This window comes from Lepidochelys olivacea, assembly GCF_965140295.1.
Source record: "Lepidochelys olivacea isolate rLepOli2 genome assembly, chromosome: 4".
NCBI classification, from domain to species: Eukaryota; Metazoa; Chordata; order Testudines; family Cheloniidae; genus Lepidochelys; species Lepidochelys olivacea.
Genome location: NC_140414.1, coordinates 76,677,183 through 76,697,949, shown reverse-complemented (window position 1 = coordinate 76,697,949; position 20,767 = coordinate 76,677,183). Strand labels below are relative to the sequence as shown.

The 20,767-nt window shown below is 39.7% G+C and overlaps 1 protein-coding gene across 1 annotated transcript in view; it reads left to right on the top strand.

Moving 5' to 3' along the window:
• Nucleotides 1-9,602: 9,602 nt before the first annotated feature.
• MFAP3L (microfibril associated protein 3 like) overlaps nt 9,603-20,767 on the top strand; it is a 33,314-nt gene continuing 22,149 nt past the window's right edge. The window contains exon 1 of the mRNA XM_084625948.1: nt 9,603-11,661. The gene's annotated coding sequence lies outside the window, so the exon portion shown is untranslated. The remainder of the gene's footprint in view (nt 11,662-20,767) is intronic.

Genomic DNA, 20,767 nt, shown 5'->3' with positions numbered 1-20,767 from the left:
AACCTGTCTTCAGTGCAAGAAGTTCCCAGTTACGCTGACATAACTCTATGTGCCTGATTTTGATACAATACAGTCTCTTTATGCCACTCCCACTACACAGATATAGGGGGACAGTGGGCATTGTCTATGTCCTCTGGCTATTCCCAACTGCTAGAACAGCCCCTTCACTGCACAAAGCAATCTAATTAATGCCTGAGGCCAAATCATCCCCTGGTAAGCCTCCACATTGGGGTCTAACTCTATGCTGCCTCAGGGGGTCAGATCTCCTCTTTCCATGACCAAACCTGCACTCTGTGCACTCTGTAAGTGGACAAGCATGAGGTTCCCCTAGCACAGATTTCTCATGTTGTCCTGTCAAGAAGGCTGCCCCCTTCCCTCCCCTCCCTTCCCTACTCCACCCCCACCACTAAAAGAGTCATGGGACTCAGCCCTACACCCTGTGCAGCTTGAAGTATCAATGAGAAACAGAGGCCATTTACATGGAGCTCTGTATCTCCACACTAGCTATCTGTCCCCAACTATGTGCACATGTGCTCCCTGGAAGCGAGGATATAACAGAGGTAGGCCATACAAAAAATCGCCTCTGCTGGGCTAGAAGGAGAGAGGACAATGTGCAGCCTTTCAGCACTGTCTTGATCCCTTCTCCAGCCTGCTGCCTCCCACGCCTTTCACTTATGCAGATCCCCAGAGCAGCAGGAAAGTTGCCTGGCAGGGTCCAGTGGATGGACACCACTCTGCCAAGTTGGAGAAGGGAAGATCATCTGCACAGACCTGCGGACACAATCCTTCCAATGAGACAACATTCATTACAGAAGCACCTCCAGCAGGTGGCAGGCTTATTTCATGACAAAAATAGGTCTTCAGCAAAAAGGACTACTGAACCAAATTCTCCAATTATAGTTTAAATGTTAATGTTTGTACATGCGGAGTGCTGTATCATCTAAGAAGGGCACATGCATTCTAGCTGAACTGAGCTAACTTAACAACGAAAATGTAAAATGCAGATACCACTTGATTTTAATCTCCTTTTAGGAGATACTGAATCTCAATACAGCATAAAATGGATGCTCTTCAGATTACTGCCCAATGAAAAAAAGAAATGAAGCACAGGGTTTTTTTAAAAAAAAAAATGCAGAAGAAGATTATACAGGGAGGTTCATTTAACTAGTCATTTATATTACATGACTGACTAGATGGAACACGGCACATTAAATCCAGGGGTCTTTCTTTTCAACCTATTACAAAATAATCATAATATATTCTACTGTAATTTTCTTTTTCTATTTGTGTTGGGTGCAGAGTTTTTAATTTGAGTTTTCTACAAACTATACATGGGGCCAAAGTGAAACCCTAGGTGGCTCCTATAGGCCAAAAGTAATTATATTTTAGTCTGCCATGAAAACTAAACCCTGTTAAAATCTTGAGTTTTCAGCAGAAAATGCTCTCTTTAAGGCTACGTCTACACTATGTGCTAGAGTTGTGATTCCCAGCTCACTACACATCCTCATGCTAGCTCGATGAGAGCTACTGCGAGTGTGAGTTAAGTAGCCGGGGTAGCATGGACAGCAGCAGTGTGGTTTAGCCATGCCACCACAGCTACACTAGTACAGTCAGAGCTAGCATGAATATGTGTATGCGAACTGGGAACCACACCGCAGCTCCTAGTCTAAACATAGAATAAAAGAGAAGAAAGCAAAGGAGAGGTACAAAGATCTAATTTACACACACACACAATTTGGTGAGGATTATAATGAAAAGTATTCTTTGCAATGAGTAATACAAAATTATAGAAGTATAATTTATGCTAATTCATTGCGGCTAATTCTCTTTCAGATTAAGAAACATGCTAAATTCCATCACCAAAGTAGTCTTCTGCAGCAAAATGCTTAAATAAGTGTATTGATCATGAGTAATGCATCTTTCTACTGTATAGATTTTTGCTAATACTATGAGCCAGGTTCTGCAAGATACTGCCCTTTCTGCAGGAGGCACTCAGCACCTGGCTGGATGGAGCCTTATAACTTTATCCTGATCATTTACAAATTATTTTCTAAGAAAAGTTGAGGATAAAATTATGTTTAACATCATCACAAATCTATGTCCCTCCCTGTCAGAAGTAAATTATTCAACATACTTATTAAACTAATCAGGAAATGCATTTCAGCAGAACACTTCCATTGGAGAATATAGTTCCTTGTGTAAGGAAGGTCACGTCATTGAAAATAAACCACAAAAAGTCTGCTCGTTTTTCACACAACTGTCTGTTATAGGCTGATAGATGAGAAATATATTTAATCGCCCTCCCCCACGGAGCACAAAGACTGATGTACAAACAATTCAAAATATCATTACGAAAACATAATGAATTACAACAACATGTTTACAATTGATCCCTGTATCTAGGTATTGATTTGGGAAAATGAGGTTAGGCATTTGTGTAGCACAAGACGACCAGCAGGATGGACGGCACCTCTAATCTTTAGCCCCACAGTTAGGATACTCACCTGGGATGTGGAAGACCCCCCTTGTTCAAGACTCCCATCTGCCTCAGGAGAAGAAGGGACTTGGGTGGGGATCTGTTACCTCTCAGGGGAGGGCCCTACATACTGGACTACAGAGGGATCTTCACACTTTCACTGGCCCAAATAATATTTAATTATTCCATTAGTTAATTCAAGTGACACAACTGTAGTAGGAGAAATGGAGAAAGACTCACACCAGAATGTCCCATAGTCCAGTGACTGGGACACACATCCAGCAGGTGGCAGTGCCCTGCTCAAGTCCTGTTCCTGTCTTGTCAGGCAGACTGGAAACTGAACTGGGAGTCTCCTGAATCCCAGCTGATTGCCCTAACCTCTGGGCTAAAAGTTTATGAAGTAGATTCCTCCTTCCCCCCACCCTCCCAGCTGTTTTGTGTGGAGCTCAGTAGCCTCTGAGCACACCTACCAGACTGGGCCGTGCAGGCAACAGGAATGCCTGTATTCTCCTGCTTTGCAGATCACACTGGGACTTAGGTGGGAGACAGGAGTACAGACACCTAAAGTGAGGCAGAAGTGCACATGCCCAGAGGCAGAAATATAGGCACCCAGTGAGCTTTTACTGAAATAAACAGATGCGGAATGAGTTTAGGCACCTACAGGGTTAGGTGGCAGCTGAGCAGGGGGTGTGTGGATAACAGTGGTGCCTAAAAATGGGATTTAGGAGCCTAAGTACCTTTGTGGATCTGGGCCCAAAGGACTATCTTAAAATTAATCTGGGCTAGAAACCCCAGAATACAGAATGCTGCAGACCTAGTTACGCACATTATGGAAGGGAAGATCCAATTTTATTTCATTTTTTTCTGGATAATGTCATGCAGATACAACTGACACAAACTTCTTCTATCTAAGAAATATTCTCAGAGTATTTATTAGAAATAACAACCTGTAAAAGAGTAAATATTTTTGATTATTTTTTGTACTAAAGACTTAGTGCTTGAAAAGAAGTTATATAAAAACAGATAATTGCTCTGTTACCAAATAAACTAACCCTTTCCTAATATCAATTTGACTACAAAAGTATAATCTATGAAAGCCAGAATTCCTTGCTGCTAAAGCCCACCTGGGGTAAGTATCTGAGCCTTTTGAGGAAATATCTGCTGAATTATCCACAGATTTTCAAAATCAAAATGCCATCCACAAGAAAGACATAATTACAATATGTGTCATGTCAAATTTTCTCTGATTATAAACGTTTTATTTGTAGCAGTAAGTCATATATTTACAAATCAGCAGGTTATGCTTTGGTGCTGAGGAATGAAACCTGTACCAAGTCTTCCTAAGTGTTCAGCTTCCTTTATAAATCCCGCCCTCTCATTTACAGGGAAAAAAAAGAAGAATTCAGTTTACTCATTTATCTCTGCAGCATATTGCACAAGTTCAGACAAATTCTGTTGGAAACGTGACCCAACTCCTGCAAAAATTACTGATATTTAGACACTGCTGTAAATTGATCCCATACAGTCTGTAAGACAAATAACCATACAAACCTTTTTTGAGAGTTTTTCCCCTCAAAGTCCTTGTCTATTGTATATAGTATTCTGTTTTGTATAGACACATAACAGCGATTGATATGATCAGTTCTGGAAAGAGAACAGCTGGAAAGTGCTCTATACCTCATAGGAGATCACTGTTATGAAGCTAAAAGGTAATATTCAGAACTTCTCCATCACTAAAACACAGCTTTCTGTGGGTGAGATGCTACTGAACAGCTAGGAATTTGCCAGTTGTAAGATCACCAGTGAATTCAACCATACATTTTTACAGTTGTATTCAGACATAACTACATACATGCAGGAAGAAATTATAAGTACATATTTTAAGTCTATTTAACAGGAAAGCCTGGCATACAACATACATCTAAAGCTATAAAACTCTGATCCTGCAAGTTGCTCAGCACTCTGACCCTGATTCTGCCCAGGCCAGCATGTGCTAAACATCAGTGGACCTACTCACGTACTTAATGTTCCTGCTACTCATGTGCTTAAGTGCTTGGCTCAACTGGGGTTGCAGTTGCAACCACCTTGCAGGACTAAGCCCTATATATTACGGCACAGAAGGAGTTAATTGCAATACAGTACTCTGTTTTTTGTGTTTTTTTTTTAACAGAGGGTGTTTTCCCTCTTCCATGTAACTCTCTTGAGAAATACACACAACCACGTTAAACTGGACTTCTGAAACAATTAACAAGACGTAGGCAATCACATTTTTTGCTTCAGGATAAATTCTGCACCCACTGTGTTATGGCCATGCACTGGTGACATCCAGTTGTTGATTAGGTATAAAACAGGCTCTTTATCCCTAGAGATACCACTGACTTAAAGGTCAAGTCCTAGGCTCTGTTTCCTATTTACAGCTGCTAATATGAATCCAAATAATATATCAGCTTCCTGACAAGTGTGGTATGACACTAGAGAATATAGCTTTGGATTAGCTTTCTAATATTAGACTCACACAAATCATGCAACTTCCTCAAGAGTAAATCTTTATTATTAAAATGTGACTAGTTTTATTCCTTTGGAAGTTTTCCTCCTGCTTTAACCATCTTATTGACAAATTATCTATCAGTTTAAATTATTTTTAAAAAGCACTCCTCTTTATAAAAAGCCCGGGATAGAAATCATAATAACTGTTGTTTTGCAAGATCAAAAAGCCAGTTTTTACAAATAATTTTTTTATAAATAAATTTTACAAATAAATAAATCCTTTTACAAATAAATTGCAAGACCACAAATTATGTGATGTTCCTAAAATGATCACTGTATGAATAAAGTTTAAAATAACATGATAATCATAATCTTGACTTTTCCACAAGAAAAATATTATTTTATTTGGCCATAGACCACATATTTCATCTCTGCCTCCCTGAGACTCATGAATAATTTGGCCAATTCTCCCTGATTACACAAATACTGAATCCTGTTGTAGGTCATGCAGCGTGCCCTGTGTCTCTCTCATTCATGTGCAGTTCTGTACTCTGTGCCTCATATTATTTTACATTCATGACATACAATAGCAGGTTGTTTCCATGGTGGTATAATGTCTGATATTTAGTTCATGCAGTGATTGGTAAACATCACTGTTTCAAAAGCTAATTATCTACATGGATTTATTTTTATGGCAGGATATCAGCTTACTCAGCTGGTGAAATAAGAGGCCAGAGAAGGGCAGGAAAAATGGTTAGAAGAATAGCCAGTGTTTCATACAAAGATGATTGAAAAAAATAGGATTATTTGCCCTGGAAAGGAAAAGACTTAAAGGGTTTCCCTGTGTTTGGCTGAATGGCAACGTCAGCCAAACACAGTGACTCTTTGGGCTCACCCCAGGCTCACATTAGTCCGTTCTAGTTACTATCTGGTATTTCATGGGGAAGACAATGGAGGCTCAGTTAGGCCTTGACCAGGTACTGCAGTCCTCTATTCCTGGCTCTGCTGCCTATCAGATCAGACTACAGGTTCCTTTACTCCAAGGTACCGAATAGGCAATCTGCAACTCCAATCCCAGGTACATAACAGAAGAGCAAAGTTTATGGGAGTCACAGAAAAAAATACAGAAAAAATCATAAAATGAAATATAAACAGAAAAATACATATCTAGTATAACACTAAAAAAAATGCTCAAAAGAGGCCCCAAGTTACAGGAAAGGGGTCAAGTTGAGCACAATAAACACTTTATAATCATTTGTGGGGTGTGGTCCTCACAGCAGCCTTGTTGTGCCTTCCAGATCCTTTCTTCACACATCCGTGTAGTCCAGGAAGTCTCAATCCCCTTGTTAACCACAGGCCCTCTTTTGATGTTTTATTTGGAGTTTTGTCCAGCCTGGCTTTCAAGTGGCAAGTGCTAAACTAGTGGCAGGCATTGCATTAAGCTACACCAAACCTGGGACAGTGGAAACAAGTTTGAAATCCAGTTCAAGGTTGGATTTTTGTTTTTTCCTTCAAAATGTATGTTCCTCCCCACAAAGATATTTTGTTTCCTCCTGCCTTACAAGGTTTGGCACCACTAGATAACATCTTTGAAGATGGGCCTTTTCATTGTGTCATATAGTACAAAAACATTTTAAACGAAAAAATAAATATCCTTAACTTTACACAGTTTTTAGTCAACCTGTGGAATTCACTGTTCCAAAAGAAATAAGCAAGACAAATAATATTGGATTTTAAAAGCAATTGGATAATTTTGTTATTAATAATATTTGTAGTTAGGTACGCTAAGGGTATAATAAGCATAATCAAATCTCTTGCTTCACTTACTGATCACTTAAGGTATGAGGATCAGAAAGGAATTTTCTCCACAGAGATGGGTGATGAGAATGGATTACAGCGTGAAAAGCCTTCCATACAAAGAGGGACTGAAAAAAATGAACTATTTGCTTTTGAAAGGCGATGATAGAGGTATACAAAATAATGAATGGTATATAAAGATAAACTGGGAGCTCTTAATGCATGGTTTTGCATAATACAAGAAGATGGGAACATTCAGAGAAATTAAAAGGCAACAAATTTAAAGCTGACAAAAGGAAATTGTTTTTAATTACATATCACATAATGCTATAGTGGTCATTGCCCAAGATATCGTTGAGGCCGGAGCTTAATAGGATTCAAAAAAGGTTTACATGTTTAAATGAATAATAATATCCACAGTTATTTTAGAAAGGTTAAAAAAAATGTAGTCCTCATGCTTCAGGGCATGAGCCTACCGCTATTTGACAGAGCAAGTAATTTCTCCTTATGGCAGGTTATTCCAATTATCTTCTGGGGGTGATGCACATACCACAGAAGCATGTGGTACTGGACACTGTAATAACCAGTATTCTGGACTAGATGGACTTGTCTTCTCCAGTATGATACTTCTTTTGTTCTGTGCATAGATAGGTATCTGCACCTGAGCAGATTCCCATTTTCCTCAATGGGAACAATGGGACACTTAGTCAATTTCTGCTCTAGAGCCTACATGCTGTATCAAAAGTCCTCACCTTTCTATGAAAGCAGGATACTACTCAACGGGATATACGGACCCTTATCTTAGATCTGAGTTCTGCTTATGCCACTGACACATGAGGCAATCCAGACTCTCCCCTGATTATGGTCACTCACTAGTTGTAGTACTTCTTCCCTATTGAATGCCAGAGCATTCAATGTCCTCTGTCACTGTCTTGTACCAGTTCTTCCTTGACCTTCCTCTGTTTCTCTTTCCTCTCTCAGCTACCTAAATCAATGCTTGCTTAGCATGTCTCCTATCTCCATATGGTGTACATGTCCTGATCACCTGAGCCTTCTTTCTTTGATGATATTTTCTAACACGTCCTGCTCTGTCAGCTCCCTTACTTTCACATTTGTTATTTTGTCTTTCCATGAAATTCTCAATTTCTTAATGGCTTCTTGAGGAGTCCTTTCCAACCCAACATTTCTATGATTCTATGAAATGTGAAGTATGTTCCTCAGCTATTTGTGATGGGCAGCTTCCAATCTCGTTGTGTTAGTCACTGTCATCAGCCATATCTCCGCTCCATACAATAGCATACTCAGTACAATCACATGGAATAATCTGATCTTTAGTTTGGTTTGGAAACCTCCATTCGACCACAGGTTGTTCTTCCTTCCAAAAGTGGTGTTTGCTTTGCCTAATCTCATATGAAAATTTTTATCACACCCACCTTCAAATGTCATCCTACTCCCCAGATAGCAGAACACTTCTACCTGTTTAATTTTTCCCATCCACGTACACCTTTTCACCTGTTCTCCAGCTTCCTATCTTCATAATCTTGGTTTTCTTTACATTTACTTTCAATCCAATTTTTTGCTGTTTCCTGTTCTACTTCTGAGGTAAGGACAATCATTCCATTCCATGTCATACTTAGGAGAGCTATGTCGTCAGCAAAGTCAAGATTGTGTAACTCATCTCGGCTAACACATTTTACACCATCCACAATGCCTTCTGTTGCCTGTTTCATCACCCAGTCTCTTGCTAATGCACAGAGGATTAGTGATAATACACACCCTTGTCTAATTCCAGGCATAATATTGGACCACTTACCCAGGCCTGTATCCAATCATATTGCGCATCTACTTCCAGCATATAAATTCCTTATTACATGGATCACTTTGTCTGGTATCCATACTTCTAGCAATATTCTACAGGGTCTCGCTGTGGACACTATTGAACTCTTTCTTAAAGTCGATAAAGTTAATTAAGATTGGTTTTAGCCAAGCCGTAGCTTTTTCAATGATCTGTCAAATGAGTGAACATCTGTTCATAACATGAACACAGCCAGTTCTTGTAATATTGCATCCACTGCCTTCTTCATTCTATTCAGCATAACAGTAGCCAATACTTTGCCCAGGATTGACAGCAGTACAATACCACTCCAGTTTGTGTACTGAATAAAATCATCTTTTTTTGGCAATGCCACAATGATACCATCTTTCCAGTCTTGTGGCACTGGTTCTTTCACCCATATTTCATTAGAGTTTTGTTAGCTGATCAGTCAGAATTTTGCTTCCCATTTTTAGTACTTCTCATTGAATTCTGTCACCATCAGGAGCTTTCCCCTCTTTGAGGCTTTTGAAACCTGCCTTAATGTTGTCGGGTGTTGTTGGTCCTTCTTCTAGATGTTGAAAATGTGTGAAGAACAAGCCAGACATTGGAAAGAACATTTCTATTCCATATTAAATTATCCAGAGCTGATAATCATGCACAGGTTCAAAGATACATGGACCAATCATCTGATTTGATATGGCAGTCACAATATTCCCATATGATGACAGAATAACTGAATTATATAGTATTTGTTTTAGGTTTCAGATAATAAAAAAATAACTTTGTTTATACACGTAGGGCCCAATCCATTTAAGACAATGGTAAAACTCCTATTGACATCAATAGAAACAGGATTGGGCCCATATATATTCTAATGAAGCTTAATGCACATATTATAAGAAAGGAAGTCAATTGTTTTCTCTTTGTCACTCATGTGCAATAGTATATATCTTTAAATGTTCTTCGATGGGAATAGAGAATCTTTAAAAAGTTAAGATACTTAAGTACAGTATAATCTCTCTCTCTCTAAAAAGGTATTTTTCATGATCAAACACTTCCTGTCATTTTACTTTAAATGTATCAATCTATTGTCCCATGCATTTGTTTTGATCACTAAACTTTCAAACATGGCTATTGTACTAAATAGTGTTTGAAAAAAATCTATTGTTTTCTTCCTGGTCTTTGTTGTCAGCCTACAGTGCAGTGGTTTTCAACCTTTTTTTTATTTTCCAAGATCCCTTTGGAAATCTTAGACATAGTCAGTGGACCCCCAGGGGTTCACGGACAACAGGTTGAAAACAACCTTTTGCAGACTGTTAAAGTCTGCGTACCCCCAGAGATCCGTAGACCAGAGGTTGAAAACCACAGCTATAGTGTAATGTTTGTAAGTACAGTAATACTTTGCTGCACCTGTGGTCCACTCCACCTAGTGATTGCAGAGACTATAATTAGGTGAAAAATACAATTTTATCTTTATTTTCTAAAAAGATTATTACAAAACTGCCACGATCAGGCCCGATTTAGAGGCAGACAACCCATACAACTGCCTGGGTGCCAGGCTTGGGGGGCGCTGGACTCAGAGTGCTGTAAGGTATTCAAAAGTTTAACAAATGGAGGTTGGAAGTACCAAAGACGCTCCACGCCTGTGGCACCATTTGGTCTAGGGCTTGCCGTGATTACAGTGCCTAAATATAACTAATGGTAATACCAAAGTTCTCTGCTTACACTAATGAAAAGGCTTCTTGTGATTAAACAAGCACTGCTGGAGAAGTAAAGTATACTCACTACAGTAAATATAAAATGCTAGACTAATATCAAATGCTAGTCTTAGTTTGCAGCAGACAATATGATCAGTGCTAGGAAAAGGATTGCTACTGAGTAATATATACAGCTAGCAGAGAACTGATATGCAACTAAAAGCAATGTTCTGAACTTTTCCATTTCTAAACCACACCATTTTGCCCTACACTATTAAATGAAATTATCTTTACTTCAGTTCTTTTAGTCTGACAAGATAATTGAAAAGAGATGTAGTGCCATAAATGCAATTTACATCAATCTGTATTGTTCTGTAGCAGAGTTACAAAATAGAAGAATTTATTCCAGATAACAAACGATCTTGATTAAGAAAAGCACTTATTTGCTCAAGATGGATGTTAAAGGTAGACACAAGAAGTCCTATAATGCTAAATCTTCTCTAGTGCTTCAAATTCCACTGAGGGCACTTTTTGGCTCAGGGATAGTCAGAATAAAAATTATTTTAATCAACGTTTTAGACGTCAGCAAAATATCTAGGATGTACGGGGCCGGGGTTTGAAGGTGCAAAGGTTTCAATATAACTAAAAAATCTTCGATCATTCGTAAAATCATTAGTATTAAGTGTTTATTATTTTGATTCTCTTAAATCAACTAATGATGTGCAGAATCCGCTGTCATCGCCTGTTGCCAGAGGAGAACCTGTCAAACTGTATTTCCCCAGTTCCCAGCTAGGTGGGATCCCTTAATCTCTGGAGGCTCCATTCCACTCCGTCTGGTGACCTTCAGCGTGGAGAAGGGAAGGAAAAGAAGCTGCATCAACCTTGGGCAGCTCAATGAATTTTCACAGCAGCCTGGCTCTAGCTCGAGCATGCTCAGTGCAGCGCTGACCTACTTTTGCGGGCCGAAGTCTGGAGAGCGCTGGCTGCCGTTCCGCAGAGTCAGAAGGAGCCGGCGGTGCTGCTGTCTTCTGGGGTCGCGCTTGGAATGTTGCGGCACCCCAGCGTTCCACAACCGAACGTCCGGACGCCGCCGCCGTGTCGCTCCATCGAGCGCAGCCCGGGTTGCTTGCAGCACGCGACGTAGGGAGCACGGGTTACAGCCGCAGCGGCGGAGCCACCGCTGTGAGCATTTCTATCGGGCTTCGGTTCGGTTTCTTCTCTGTGTTCCAGCGCGGTGAAGGCAAAAGGCTCCGTGGCAACCCGAGGCGCAGCACTGAAGTAGGAGAGCATCGTGGGGAGCAGAGATCTCGGGCCCGGGCGATCGCACTGAAAGGCTAAGTGGCGAAGAGGAGGGTTGGCTCACCTGGGAGATAGGCATCGTGCTGGAGGTTGGATTTATTCTTATAACTTGTAGCTTCCTGCAGCGCATTGGTGGGCTGTTTTGGCGTCAGGGTCGGATTAGCCGCTGGACCCCAGCTGTAGGGAGCAGCGGTGGAACAGACGGCCAGTCAGGGAAGTGTGACCATGACCTGCTGTTGATTTTCCTCATAGGTTGGGTAGGGAGCTCCCACCTGCTGCTGCTGATACTCTGGGCAGGTTGGGGAAAGGGGGGCCCTCTGTGCTGGAAGGCGGAATCTGAGCCATCTCTTCAGGAGTCCCACCAGCTTGAAGATCAGAAATAGTTGTGGTCCCTGAGCGACCACATCTGTAGAGGGTTTGAGGGGGGAGGGGATTCCACTGATACCACCCCCAAAAGACCTCCCTGCCAGGGGAAGAATCTTACAATTCTATTGTCTTCAGGGTTTATTTGCATGACAAGCTCTACAAGTGCTGCCAGAGTATAGGTAAAGGATTCCTCAGGTACAGCCTACCCAGGAGGGGGTTATACACTGTGTTTGGGGGTTGATTGCCTTTGTCCATTTGCCATTGCTAACCATTGCTGATCCTATGGTAAATAGATACATAGTACAATGCCATCTCTGTCATCTCTCTCTGCCAGGATCAGGCACCTTTTCCTCATCACTTTTGGATGAGATGTCTGTTATGATTTCAGATTATTGGAGGAAATATTTGTCTCACTTCCTTGTATTTGGGTCCCTGGAACAGAAAATCTCTATCTGTCTCAAGCTGTACTCTGCAACATTGACTGCACAGTTGCCTTTTGAGCAATGCCTTTTTCTAGGTTTAGACTGTGCTTTGTTCCTCCCAATTTCCATCTCCAGTTTGTGGTCACTGATTCTGTATTTGGTGAGATTCAGCCTTAGTTTTGAACATTTCACTGTGGTGCTCTGTTCCCTGAGTTCATTACTCTGACTGGGATCTGCAGCAGTCCTGCCTGTTGCTGTTTTTGATTTGCAGTATTGCTGATCCCAATTATTCAAAAATCATGACTCCCAAAAGGATGGGGGCTGCCAGGGCACTGCGTGGGAGTGTGCCTAAGAATTGGATTGCTTTAACCCAGACCTCATTGTCACCCATAGTAACATACAAATTGTCATATCAGACCAGCAGTCAATCAAATCCAGGATCCTGTCTCTGAGGGTAGTCAGTGCCAGATGCTTCAGAGGAAGGTGCAATAATCCAGTTGGAAAGATTACTAAATAATCCTAACCATAATGAATGCCAGTTCTTAAAGCACTGCTTTATGCAGTAGGGAAACCCAAGAGATCAATCAAATATTAGGCATTCTTAATGCACCCATCATCATAGTATCTACTTTTGGTGCTTCTAAGAATGTGTACTCCTTTTCTCTCTGGAACCTTGAACTCCAGTGTTCCCTGTTTAACTTGGAATTTTTTATTTTGGGGAGTATGAGGTTGGACAGTAGATTTGTGACACATTATTATACTCCTCTGGAGAGGAGGAAGGGGGGTATTAATTCAGCAAGTAGCACCTTTAAATAAAATAGACCTTTTAAGGAAGTTTTTTTTATTGGGCTATTTTAATCTAAAGTAAAGGCAGCATGATTGTCTTTTGCATTAATTAAAAGTTTTGATCAGTACTATAGTCTCATGTGATACCTGTCTGAATTCCATGAGTGCCTTAGAGAGACAACATTCTTACAGTCTTCAACTTTGGAGCAGTCTGAAAATGCCATCATACGATGTTACTTTAGCAGTACAATATAAGCAGTATAACAGGACAGTCAATTGTAAATAACAAAGAATCACTGAGCAGTCATATTTTTAGTTCATTTGCACAGATCAGACTTTTGTACAAAGGAATAAAAGTTTCTAACAATCTGACAACATTGATGCCTCTTTCAGTCACTAAGTTGCAGCTTTTCAAATAGGTCTCTCTGATAGCAATTTACTTGACATTGTTTTCATTTCCAAATGGTCCTTCTAGACCAAGGGACACCTCTTTTATGATACATTTTGTGGAAAAACTGAAATGTTAGTTCACAGTGGGAAAGTATTTTTGAACTGAAATGTTTTTTAAAATAAAAAAAATCTAGTATACGTTTTTAGTTTTCTAAAACTATACATTTTAGAACAGTCATCCTGCTCATTGCAACAGGGTAGACTAGAGGTCTGCTGTATTTTGACTCGTTTAAATAGAAATCATGTTTGAAGGGTTTGCATCTTTTGTTTGGTTTGTTGTGTTCAGACAGCAAAAGCATGTTTGTTTGTGTTTGTGCAAGGGATAATATATATAAGCATTTTAGCTTAAAGTACTATATATCAATACTGATTTATTGGTGGAAGAAAAGCTGCAGCTTTTCTTCCACCATTTTATAACCACCACAATGCCATAAAATATTCATAAGTTTAAACAGCTCACAATAAAACAAATATAAATAAAGGTCTTCCAAAGAGCAAACCATCCACCAGGGGGGAAATGGGGACAGGTGCTTAATCTTTCTTCTGCTTTTAGTTGTATACTTATAGATGTGCATGGAATCACTGAAGAGCTTGCAGTTTGAGTTGAATAGAATTAAAACACAATTCAATGAAATAAAATACCAGTGGGAAAAGACAGTAGCTATTCATTGCATGCCTGTGAAACCCTGCAAAACCCCATATTGCACAATTTCCCACTTTAACAATCTGAGAAAGGCCCATTCTGTACTATAACAACTGCAGAGTTTGGGGACAGAGTTAAAATGTGTTAGTTGTCCCACAAAACTGAAATATGATTCAGTCTTAGTTAGCAGACGGAACCAAACTGTTTTTACCATGTTCCCTAGTTGTGCTGCAGTCCTGCTAACAGCCAACACTGTAGCACAGTTCAGGAAAAGAAACTCAAACCATAGTTGGTGCTATTTACAATTCAAGACAAAAATGATTTTTATCTGCTTTCAAGGGGTACCATGTTATACCCTCTTTCCAAACTCTCTCATCATTACAATGTAGAAGCTCTTCTCCATTTCTGTAACTACCTAGGCCATACAGTTTAGAATGTGAAGACTCAGGCCAGATCTATAGTAGAAGTACTTTGCCACCATAGCCAGACCAGTGTAGTATGCCTGCAAAGCACTCCTAGTGTGGACACAGCTAATGCCAGCAAAACTTCACTTTTCCCAGTATAGCTTATTCCAGTTCCCCCGCACCCAAGCGAAATAAACTATACCAGTTTTGCTGATTTAACTCTGTGTACATTGGTGGTGTCTGTCAGAGATCACACCCTTAACTGACATAGCTATACCAGCAAAAGTTTGTAACGTAGACCTGGCCCTAAATACCTCCCATTGGATCCTTTTTTGCCAGGGCAAAACAGGTTCCAGCTTAGGGCCAGTGTGTGACTAAGTATATGTCTTGTCATTGAGTGCAATCCTAATTGCATTATTTAGTGCTTTAAACTGAAAATTCCTGCATTTCGTTTGTACAGTGATTTCCTATCCATGTACAGGCATGTCTTAGAAATGCCACTGCCAAACAATAGGGATACTATTACTTCCCACCAATTACCATAATTTAATTAAATCACTCATGGTCAAGTGCAGGGCATCACAATGCATATCGAATGGGAAGGCTGAACAGGGAGGATACAAATGAAACGTCTTTCCCTACTGCAAGCCGGCAAAAAGGAGTCCGTCATTTTCTCTTAGAGCTGGTCTACACACAGACTTGCATCGAAATAACAAAAGGTGTGAATTAAAACAATTTTAGTTTTTTCGGTAAAATGTCGTGTGTGTAAATTCAAAATAACAGTAGCTAAAGTAATTAAGGGATTGTAGTCCAAACACAGTTTTTGTACAGTTTAACTATTTTGGTTAGGGATGTAATTTAAAAAGAAATTAATTTATTAAATCATTTCAGCAATTAGTGAGGACACTGCTATATTGGTATAAATGGTGCCTTTTCCCAGTATATCTTATTTCCTTAAATTTACTGGGATAAGCTTTACCAATGGGGGATTGGGGATTGTACTGCTTTAATTATGCCAGTTTCAACCCAATATAGTTGAAGTGATATAAAAACTGTGTGTTTAGACAAGATCTAACAAACTGTTTTTCTTTTCATGAAAAGTCTTTATTTAAAAAAATTAAAATATTTTTACTTTTGATTTAAACATTTGCAACCCAAAGCAGACAGCCTTATGGTTGGCGCTTGGGAAGAAGAAAGTGAAACTGATTATATACAAAAGTGCCCAGATCATTCTGTTCTCATTATCCAAGCTGAGTTGAATGCAATATATAAAAAGAGTACAAAAGAGCATAATGAGTGAAAAGTAAACCAGATATTTAAGTCTTTCAAATTTAAATAATCTTAGGTCCTGCACACAGAGCCATGCAACTGGAGCCTTGTGCCCATACCACACCCCATTGACTTCAGTTTAGCTCCACACAAGCATTAAGTTCTGTCCTCATGGGTCCCACTCTGGGATCAGGGATTAAGATGCTGTTAATTAATCGGTAAAGAAATCCAATAATTTTTAACTTGACATTCTCCTTTTAAATCACAATCATTAACACACCTAACTACCATTAATTATTCCTTGCAAGCCTACCCTGACAGTTCTGAAGTGGTCATAATCACAGTGTTAGTGCTAACCTCTTTGTACTTTATCCTGGAGGTCAATAAGTAAAAAGCAAGTCATTAAAATGTGGTATTACATGCATATCACAGATTACATATTTTTATATAATCACTGTGGCCCTCTGAAGGCTGGTGGGAGTTATTATATACAAATTCATTATTCTCCTGTTACTGAAAGAGGAGCCTTAAGTTAAAATACTGTTTCTTAATGAAAACTACATACACTGCACTGAAAATAGGAAAGACTGAAACTATTCAGTTGTTCAGAAGACATGATAAAACTTTAAAGATGTTTATATGAAATATCATTAGTCTTGAAAAGCCTTTACTATTTTATTTAAACAAAACCTATATTGTAATCTTGATCCCATTAAATAGGTGTACCAAACCATGAAGCACAGACTGCCTGACCTCCTAAACAAATACAACTGCTAAATACATCCTGATGATTTATTCATCAGAGCTCTTTAGTAGAAACCTTGAAAAAGAGTATATACACCTAATCATCTAACAAATTGACTGGACATAAAATTCTGGGCTTAAGAGACCTCTTCACTACTGATTCTACAGCAGATCTTTCTGTATAACCCACAACTCACTAATGGAACATGTCCATCAAAATGCTGTCATTTTCCCTCAGCAGAAGTAAGCTTCTCTACTGAAAAAAAAAAAATCGTTCTGTTTTTATTGAGTCCTTAATTGGTAACCCGGGAGTTTATTAAGTTGCTCTGTCCATGTGAAAAAAATATATTCTTACAAATTGCAGACAGGAAGCCTTCTAGTTAACTTGTTCTCTAAATGTTTCTGGCTAGGTGTCCATTTTACATGGAATAGATGCTGGTGATACAATTTCACTTACACTGAAGTGTATCAAGGGTTTTGCTCAGATGTTTGGCAGAGGTCATCTACACTGCCGCACAAGAGATCCACACTCAATTCCTTAGGTCATCAAGGACTAGGGGAGACTCTTGAGGGACTTAATAAGCCTTACAGATAATTACAGAGTAGCAAGCTTCATCTAGTCATTTTAGACTGAATGGATTGTGGGCCTTGAGGATGGTTTGGAGTGGGGTGAAATTTAGGTCCCGATCCAGTAAAGCACTTAAGCACCTGTGTTCCTTTAAGTACAAGAGGTCCCATTGGCTTGGGTCTTGAAGTCCATGGGACTATTCACATTCTTAATTGCTTTTCAGGATTAGGACCTCAAATAGGAAGAACAATTGTTGAGTGGGATTCTGCTGATCAGCTTTGCAACTGTGTAGGTATATTATAAGCTTAACTGTAAAGCAGAATTTTCTTTATTGGCTGTGAATTTCCTCCTAGTTGATTCAGTGTTAAAATATGATATGCAGCTAGTGCTCCTTAAACCAAAGGACTTCATCATAAAGTATGTCACTCATTTTAGAGTGACAATTATGTCCATCACATTGTATATCTTATTGCTTGGCATTTTATAACTGTAACTTATTAGTGTGAATCTCAATTTTTAAATAAAGATTACGGAAAGCTTTACAAAGGGTAAAGAAAAGAAACTTGTCTCAAAACCTCCTGTAGTGTTAGTGTTCTCTGTAACAAGCAGCTTGGAAGGTTTCTTTATTAATATGACTCTTCTCTGTAACATAGTTTTGTTATCTCCTCAGAGCCAGTGTACGTCTCTGAATTCTCCATTTTGCCTGCTTTCATTATTTATTGTTGTTTGTCACTTTACAAACAAAAGGACATGTTCCTGCCTGAAGTAGCTTAGTAATGTCTTTAAGCTATAGACTCCTTTATACCTTTACTTGTAAACAGCATTCCTAGTTAACAAAAACAGATTAGTTTGCAAATACTGAATTGCCCTACTGAAGCCTATCCCACCTAGTAATCCATCTCTGTCAGTGGTCAATACCACATGCTTCAGAGGAAGGTGCAAAAAGTCACCATAGTAGAGAGTTATGTACATTGAAGTATGAAGTTTTGTATCCCTTCCATACTTTTTTGGCAAGCTTTCTTTTTTTAATCCTTATTACAACTGGCTTTAACTAGATACTGTCATTTTCTGTATAAATGCCCTGTCTGTTTTGACTCTTGTTTCGCTCTTGGCTTTAATGTTATCTTGTGGCAATGAGTTGCACATGCCAATTGTGTGTTGTGTAAAACATTATTTCCTTTTATCTGTTTTAAATTTGCTGCCTTCAATTTCATTGAATGTACGCTTCCTTGTTCTGGCATTATGAGAAAAGGTAAATAGGAGTGCCTGATCTATTTTCTCTATACTATTCAATATTTTGTATACTTTAATCACATTCCCTCTTACTCATCTCCTCTCTGCACTATATAGTCTTCTAATCTTGTTCTTAGACTAGTTCTGCTTTATCCTTTTGTAGATTAAATTGAATTGAAGAGTTTCTGAACATGAGAAACCAAAACAATATGAGATAAAAGCACAACTTTAGATTCCTACTAACCACATACAAAAGAGAAATTCTTTTTATTATTCCAGCACTTACACATAGCTTCTTGGGCGTGTCTACACTTGCCATTTAAAGCAGAAAAAGTCCCTTTTGTGTGCAAAAACCATGGAAATGTCTACACTTGCTAATGTCTTTTTGCAGTGAAACTCAGAAGTTTCACCGCAAAAAGAAAACCACCTCCATGAGAGGCATATAGCTCTTACCAGTGATGCTTTTGCAGTGATGTGCAAATGAAGACACATTCTTCCTGTTTACACAGCTTTTAGCCTCTGGAGGGTATCCCACAATGCCTAGGTGACCACTCTGGCCAGCAGCTCTGCTGCCAGGTAAATAGACATCCACCCCTCCCCCTGTAAAGCCCCGGGAACTTTGAAACTCCCCTTCCTGTTTTCTTGGCAAGCGCTCACTTATCTGGCCAGGTGACAATGCCTGCTCCACAGAGCAAACGATCCGCTGCTTGGAGCAATGCTGAGCTACTGGAGCTGATCAGTGTTTGGGGAGAGGCAGCTGTGCAGGGACCCAGGATGCCCCACGATCACACTCACACACACACACCCCCTTCCCACAAGGCCCATTGTCAAACCGGAGAGAACTACACTGTTGGATAGCTGTCCTAGAGCGCTGCTCTCATCTGCAATGGAAGTGCTGCTAATGTAAACACTCTCTGACGCCTCAGGAATTAAGCGCTTTACTTTCACCGGTTCCCCGGTGACACTTACAGTGCAAAAACCTCACAAACCAGCACTTTACTTTCACCGGTTCTCTATCACTGGTGAAATGTACAGTGCAAAAACTCTGCTAATGTAGACATACCCCTTGTGTACTTAGAGATCTGGCAATTCCCACAGTTACCCAGTCTTCCAACAGGTCTTCTCAACGGTGCTTTCACTCCTTTCTCCTTCTTTAAACTTACAAGATGAGGCCATAGCCAATCTAACTAAACTCTTACAGTTTATCCGTCTCATTAATTGGTCTCCTCATTCTAGAATACCACTACCCAAAATTATAAAGGAATGCTAGGGAGGAGTTGCCATGCTGACTCCAAGTATCATTTCTAGAAGCTCTTAAGGCTTAGACACAAAACCCTCATTACTTCTGTCAAAGTTCCTTCCCCACTCTGAACTCTAGGGTACAGATGTGGGGACCTGCATGAAAGACCCCCTAAGCTTATTCTTACCAGCTTAGGTTAAACGCTGCCACCACCAAAGTGTTACACAAAGAACAGAGAAGTGCCCACTTGGAAACGTCTCCCCCCCAAGCACTACACCCCCTTTCCTGGGGAAGGCTTGATAAAAATCCTCACCAATTTGCATAGGTGAACACAGACCCAAACCCTTAGATCTTAAGAACAATGAAAATCAATCAGGTTCTTAAAAGAAGAATTTTAATTAAAGAAAAAGTAAAAGAATCACCTCTGTAAAATCAGGATGGCAAATACCTTACAGGGTAATCAGATTCAAAACATAGAGAATCCCTCTAGGCTTACAAAAAGATACAAAAACAGGAATATACATTCCATTCAGCACAACTTATTTTATCAGCCATTTAAACAAAACAGAATCTAATGCATATCTACCTAGATTGCTTACTGACTTTTTACAGGAGTTCTGACCTGCATTTCTGCTCTGGTCCTGGCAAAAGCATCACACAGATAGAGAGAACCCTTTGTTCCCACCCACCCCCCAGTTTTGAAAGTATCTTGTTTCCTCATCGGTCATTTTGGTCAGGTGCCAGCAAGGCTATCAGCTTCTTAACCCTTTACAGGTGAAAGGGTTTTTCCTCTGGCCAGGAGGGATTTAAAGGTGTTTACCCTTCCCTTTATATTTATGACAACTTCACATGTCCCTTGCTACTCTGTTTTTGGTGTCCCTAAGGCAATTCTCATATTTATGCCTCTCACAGGTTGAGTATGACAGGGCTAAAGACACTTGGCTAGCCATGCAGCTCTGTTAGCGCACCTAAAGCCCTAACCTGCCTGTGAACATCCCTAGTATATACAACACTTCTCTTGAGACAGTATAAGAGGCAGAATGGTAGGATGTGTGTTCTCACAGGGACCC